The following is a 7,105-nucleotide window of genomic DNA, read 5'->3' on the forward strand; positions in this document are numbered from 1 at the left end:
AGATGTTTCCTCTTGTGGAGCATTATGGGATGAAAGGTCATAGATTTGGAATAAGGGGTAGCAAATTTAAAACAGAGTTGAGGGGAAACTACTATTCCCAAAGGGTTGTGAATCTGTGGAGTTCACTTCCCCAAAATGGTACATGCTGGGACAGTGAGTAAATTTAAAGAGGAGTTAGACAGATTTTCAACTGGTGATGGGTTGAAGGGTTATGGGAGAAGGCAGGAAAATGGGGGTGATGAGCATATCAACCATAATCGAATGGCTCAGCAGACTTGATGGGCCAAATGGCCTCATTCTGCTTCTATATCTTATGAACTTATGAAATCTGGAACAGGCAAACATTGAACCCGATCCAGGGTTAGAGTCACTACCTCTGTGTTACAAAACTTCCGTAAAAATATCAAATCCTCCCCAGCAGTGAATTGCATCCCCAGTTTCCTGAGCCACAGGTGGGGTCACTAACTACTACACTACCGAGGATGCTGGACAGTTGCAAGATGATGGAGATAGGAGTGGAGAATGGGTGGGTGTTTCAGGAACTATTACAGACATGATAGTCTGAATGGTCACTTAATATACTGTAACATTCTAAAACATTCTAAACCAACCAATGATCTGACCTGTGCCGCACAAGCGCAGTCCCCCTAGAGAGTCACCAGAGTAATGTACGGGCTGTAGGAAAAGACGGAATTCTCTGTTTGACATGGAATGTAATCCCAACACGCACACCAGGAAGCAGTGATCCACTTGTTCCATAATCACTTGGAACTTCGATCCTAAATACATCAGCGACTTCCTATTGGATTATTTAGTGCTTTAGTTATTCAATGGGTCATAATTTTTGCTCACAGGATCTCAGTCAGTTATGAACATCAGACTGACATCTGCTATTTTGTATGGTCAGTCAGGGAGGATCAGTCAGACCGATGTTTTATAATGATCCATGATTGGGGAACTGCAGGGATTGGGATTAGGACCCCAGGTATTCACAGTATAAATCAATGATGTAGATGAGAGAATTAATTGGAATATTTCACAAATTGCAGATGACACAAAGCTGGGTGAAAGGGTGAGCTGTGAGGAGGATGCAATGTTATTTGGACAGGCTGAGTGAGTGGGCAAATGTATGGCGGGTGCAGTTTAGTGTGGATCAATGTGAGGTTATCCACTTTGGTGACACTGGTAGAAAGGCAGATTATTTGAATAACTGTAACCTGGGAGATGAGAATGTTCACTAAGAATTAATCCAAGATGGAAGACGGGAAAACTATGTGATTGTAAGAACTGCTCCTTTTTTGAGATGTTTTAGGTGTTGGAGCTGATTTATTTCAAATTCCAGGAGCACAATTACTGTTTTTTTATGCTGTTGCAGTGTTTTGGAACTTTGGAGTAAACAAGTGAAACCAATAGCACTTTTAAAAGGGAGAAAATCAGCCAAAGGCAGCGAGCACATAGTCTGTATGGAAGAGGGAAATAAACCTACACTGCTAACTGACACAGCAGTGAATCTGTGCAGTTACTGCCTTTGTTGTTTGAATTCATATATCTCTGGACATCGGAGTGCATCTAGGAAAAATGAACAAACTTCAAAGTTCACAGCTGATCTTGGAGCAACCTGTGTAGGAGAGCTGACAGCAGGGTAACAGATAAGTGCATAGTTTTAATGAGTAACCTTAAAGTACAGTAGTGAACAGAGTGGGTTATTTCTTGATTATATGTTTTATTGAAATCTGCCTCTCAATTACATTTTAAAAATACAAACCATAAGTACTAAGTTAGCCTGGAGTACTGTCTTTTAGAGCAAAGCCGGTGGGTGCTATTTTCTGGGTCTGTATATTTGTGAAGGAGCAAAGAACGCCTTCAGTGGAGTGATATGCTCTTCTTGCCCGAGGTGGGAATTTAACATAGAACATAGAACAATACAGCACAGAACAGGCCCTTCAGCCCACGATGTTGTGCCGAACATTTAGGGAGAGTTTACGTGTTATTGAGGGTCATGTCCGTAGAAAGTGGCTTTGGCTGTGAATCCTATCATTGAATGGATCAGTTAGCGCGACAGTTAGAGGCAGTGAGGAATTTACAAGAGCTATGGGGGTGTGACTGATGGCCGTTCAAGGAAGGGAGAAAAGTCGCAGATACAGTCAGATAGATGGAAGACTCCAGGAAAGGTAGGAAGGATAGGCAGGTAGTGACCCAGAAAAAGCGATCTCACAGAGACCAGGGAGCGACTTCCCCATCCAACCGCCATCCTGATGTAAAGCAGCTCTTTAACTAATCTGCCCGTGGTTCCAGACTGGGTTCAGGGATTCCAGCTCACTGACCTTCGGTCTTCAATAAGCAACCGCTTCAAGGTGTTCCTCACCTCGAGCTGCTTGTCTCCAGCTGCAAGCAATTCTGAATCGGGCTCTGGGAGCCGCTGAGACTCGGTGTCACTGAGGCTGCGTGATGCTTCCAGAAGCAGCACAGCGCATATGCCGCAGGGACAGTCGATCTCCATATTGCGATTGCGCAGTGCCGCCCCTTAGCGGAGACAGACCGTATTCCGCTCGATAGAGGATTCTGGGTGCTATCTGCACCATTCCACTCAGTAAATTATGCATGTAAAGGTAACCTATGGAATCTGTAGCAGTTCGTCTGTAGACAAACATTTCACCGGAGTTTTGGAGAATTAGAGGGATCTCAGAATAACGTCAATAACTCTGACAGGTTAAACAGGGCGTCGAAGGAATGTGTTCCAGGTGACTGGGGTGTCCAGAACCAGACGTCGCAGTCTCATGCATGTAAATGGCTATGAAAGATTGCGAGCCGAAGAATTTTTTTCAGCCAGAGATTGGGGAATTTTCTCACGCAATAAACAGTTGAAGCTATTATATTGTATGTTTTCAAATGATTTCCATGTAGTTGTTAAGGCGAAAGGGTCAAAAGGCATGGAAAATCGGGAATAAGGCCCTGAATTCACAGAACAGGCGTGGTAATATTAATTGGTGGAGCAGGCTTGAAATGCCTGAATTACCCTATTCCAGCTCCATTCCCTCTCAACCTCAAGGCAGGAACAAACTACCCTGAAGCTAGAAAATAGAAATAAAGACAGAAGATGCTGGAAATACTCAGTACAGCAGCAATTATGGAGAAAAACAGAGTTAATTGTTAAGATCAGCATCGTTTCATCGGAACTGATAAATTTTTTTGGCAAATAACCTAGGAAGTGGATTGAAAAGGTTACAAAAGTTCTATGACCACTCCACTGCCTGTTGAGGATTCTAGATTAGATTATTCTAGATTAGATTACATTACAAATATTCAAATATTCTAGATTAGATTACATTACAGCGCCCATACATTTACCCCTTTTAACGTAACACTACGGGCAATTTTAGCATGGCCAATTCACCTAACCCACACATCTTTGTGACTGTGGGAGGAAACCGGAGCACCCGGAGGAAACCCACGCAGACACGGGGAGAACGTGCAAACTCCACACAGTCAGTCGCCTGAGTCGGGAATTGAAACCGGGTCTCTGGCGCTGTGAGGCAGCAGTGCTAACCACTGTGCCACCGTGCCGCCCATATTCATCGCTATATTACTCTGCTCTTGTACATCGTTCAGGGGAGCACCTTTTATTTTGTACTGTCTCATCCGTAGGAAGCCCTGCAGTAATCTCGTACACTGTTTCAAATAACAATGTCCTCCGGGGGACATGAAAAGTCATGAATGATAAGATCGTCAGTCGTAATTTCCTGCACAGAACTGATTTTGCCCGTTCTGCTCCTTCCCTATTCCAATGTCTGAGAGAGATTTGCAGAGCGTATCCCATCCCCCAGCACAGCCTGCAGTAGAGGAAGATAGTTTAATCCATCTGTCAACGGAAACAACCCAATCACGGGGAAATGGGACAAATTACACCGTCCCTGAATGGAAATAAGCTGTTCATTGCTGCTTTCATTGCCCTAAGCAATGGGCTTTAATTTCTAATCAATCTGTTCAGAGATGTTATTAACCACCACTGGGATAGATGGAACCTGAACACGGGTCTCCCATATCCGAGGTAGGGACACTACCACTGTGTGTGTGTGTCACCTGGTTTAGTGGTAAGTGGCTCTCCCTGGTTGGTCTGGCGGGATGATTCTTGCTTCGGGTGAATGGAGAGAATGCAAGAGGTTGCGGTTCAAGCACCTTGTTTGTTTGATTAGGTTCGTTTATTCGTCTTTTAAATCAAATATTTGACAGTGCGTTAAGGTGGCTTTTTTTAAAATGTGTTGTTCAACTCGTTTAATTCTGGAATCCGAGCTAGAAATGACCAGAGGTTACTCGCTGAATGTGTTCAGAGTATAGATTCGAAGTGACCATGACTCAAAGTCTGGAGTGGCTCATGAAACAGCGCAGTGACTGTGAGTAAAATGATGGAAAATTGCGGTCGAAAAGGAGGCGATCCTGAAGCAGAAACATGAGGACAAAAGTGTTTCATTTGCTGTGAAAGGCACTGCTTCACAAAGTGGGGACTATTGAAGGAAAGCAGTGACGGTGATTACCTTTCTGGTTGTTCACTTTGTGAAAGATCCCATTGCTGCGCATGTAACGTCACAACTCTGCAGCATGTCAGCCCTAACTGTGCATGCGGCCAGTGGTGCACACATCAGGAGATTGTAAGGTTAATTCCTACTGCACTCGAGTGCAAGTCACGACTTCGTTTTATATCCAAACACATCTTTCTCATTGTCCTGAAGCCGAGGTGTGGTTTGAATTCCTGATGGGCTGGAATGAATGAGAATCCTTTAACTGTCTCACATCAATAAATGTGCCCGAGAGCATCAGTCAATCTCACAGCGCTGTCAGAGGAGGGGAAACTGAAATAGTCCTACAGACTGCTCATGGGCACCATTCCATTTCCCAAACTCACCAACCCAACCACTGCAGTCCTGGGATTGGAAACGAAACAGAACAGCAAACCTTCTCATCAGATTTGTGAAACTTCCGAAATACTTTGGGAATTGGAATCAGATGGGAATGAAAGATGAGCTGTCCGGCTGAGCAGAGACCGACAAGGCAGCTCTCCTTCCTTTTAGAGGCTGCAACATTGACTCTCAAGTGGTTGGGGACATTAACTGATCCGAGACGTTGAAAGGATTCCTGTCGGAGCTGTTTTGCTATTGTTACCATCAGGAACAATAAACTCAGATTCCCTGACTGGGAGTCGAACCCGGACCGCGGTGGTGAAAGCAGCAGATCCTAATCATTACACCACCAGGGATAAAAGCACCAGGGCTAAAAGCAGCAGGGCCCGCATCATTTCTTAATGACACAGTTTTTGACCTGGGTTGATCGGAGATAAGTTTCTCCTTCGAAATGCTTGAGGCATCGAGTTTTTACCACACAGCAAGAGGCCCAACATCCCAGTTTGCCAGCATTTGTCCTGTAGTCTTGTGTGCTCTGACGTTTCAAGTGTTCATCTCAATGAACATTCCCCTGTATTGTTTTAGTCTCAAATAACACAACGATTGGGACTGAGGTTTGAGATGGGTTCACACACCCTTGGGAATTGAACTTCATTTTCAGCCACAAGATGAAACACACTGACACATGCCCCGGAGAGTGACAGCGGCCTCTGGAAAGAGCAACCCTCAACGAAGTAGGCTTATATTGCTCAATTTCAGACTTCAAAACCAGAGTGTAGTTACAGCAAAGAAAGGGAGCATTCGGTCATTACCCTGTCCATGTTCTTCCCCTATCTAATCACTGAGCTACTGAGGCAGTACTGTGTGTTTTGAGAGAGGGGTTCTCATGCACTACCAACAGCAATGTAGTAGATGATTGGACAGCTTGTATATTTAAAACAAGTCACAACAAAAAGAGTCAAGGGGATCATGTACAGAAGGATGGGAGAATGCAATGCCGAATCAGACAGTATCCAGAGTGATAGAACATAGAAGAATACAGCGCAGTACAGGCCCTTTGGCCCTCGATGTTGCGCCGATCCAAGCCCACCTAACCTACACTAGCCCACTATCCTCCATATGCCTATCCAATGCCCGCTTAAATGCCCATAAAGAGGGAGAGTCCACCACTGCTACTGGCAGAGCATTCCATGAACTCACGACTCGCTGAGTAAACACAGCGAGTTCTGGTTTGTTTCACCATATTTCCCACACTACCATGACTTCACCTTATTCACTATTGCTTTGGAATTTCCTGGGATCATGAAAGGTTTTACATAAATGCAATTTTTTTTTTATTGGGCACAATACAGCATGCATGTGTTAGCAATGGACTCATCTCACCTCCACAGCCAGGGTGTTTCGGCAGCATCATTCCAAGCCTGTAAATCACAAGATATCAATGTTTATTCTCAGTCAGGTTTGAACTTGAAGGAGAAAATCTGTTAGTTTATGGAGTCTTGACAACTTGGAAAGTTTATGGCTTCCAGACCAAAATGTAGATATTTTAAGCCAGTGTGATTAGATTAGATTCCCTACAGTGTGGAAACAGGCCCTTCAGCCCAACAAGTCCACACCAAATTTTCCAACCCACCCAGACCCATTCCCCTACTCCCTACGAATGCATCTATCACTATGGGCAATTTAGCATGGCCATTCACCTGACCTTTGGACTGTGGGAGGAAACCCATGCAGACACAGGGAGAATGTGCAAACTCCACACAGACGGTCACCTGAAGCTGGAATCGAACCCGGGTCCCTGGCGCTGCGAGGCAGCAGTGGTAATCACTGAGCCACCGTGCCATAATAATAGCTCAATCCAATGTCGATTTTATTTTGGTGACTGAGAATCCTTCGATCACAGTGGTTTACAGTTTGATTGGCTGCTTATGAAACCGAGGAGAAAGTGAGGGCTGCAGATGCTGGAGATCAGAGCTGAAAATGTATTGCTGGAAAAGCGCAGCAGGTCAGGCAGCATCCAAGGAACAGGAGAATCGACGTTTCAGGCATAAGCCCTTCTTCAGGAATGAGGAAAGTGTGTCCAGCAGGCTAAGATAAAAGGTAGGGAGGAGGGACTTGGGGGAGGGGCGTTGGAAATGCGATAGGTGGAAGACAGGCCGCCTACTTGCGGAATGTTTCAGAGAACACCTCTGGGACACCCGGACCAACCA

This window comes from Chiloscyllium plagiosum, chromosome 44 (assembly GCF_004010195.1).
Source record: "Chiloscyllium plagiosum isolate BGI_BamShark_2017 chromosome 44, ASM401019v2, whole genome shotgun sequence".
Lineage (NCBI taxonomy): Eukaryota > Metazoa > Chordata > Chondrichthyes > Orectolobiformes > Hemiscylliidae > Chiloscyllium > Chiloscyllium plagiosum.